Source organism: Arachis duranensis, chromosome 9 (assembly GCF_000817695.3).
Source record: "Arachis duranensis cultivar V14167 chromosome 9, aradu.V14167.gnm2.J7QH, whole genome shotgun sequence".
In the NCBI taxonomy this organism is placed as follows: Eukaryota; Viridiplantae; Streptophyta; class Magnoliopsida; order Fabales; family Fabaceae; genus Arachis; species Arachis duranensis.
This window is the reverse complement of record NC_029780.3, coordinates 20,043,952-20,044,210: the sequence shown is the minus strand read 5'-3', so window position 1 is coordinate 20,044,210 and position 259 is coordinate 20,043,952.

Here is a 259-nt window from a genome sequence, read left to right as displayed (position 1 = left end):
AAAATGTCACTTTATGGTGACTGAAGGAATTGTCCTTGGGCACAAAATCTCGAACAAGGGAATAGAGGTGGACCAAGCTAAAGTAGAGGTAATTGAAAAATTACCACCACCTGCCAATGTTAAGGCAATCAAAAGCTTTCTGGGGCATGCAGGATTCTATAGGAGGTTTATAAAGGATTTTTCAAAAATCGCCAAACCTCTGAGCAACCTGCTAGCTACTGACACGCCATTTATCTTTGATAAAGAGTGTCTGCAGGCT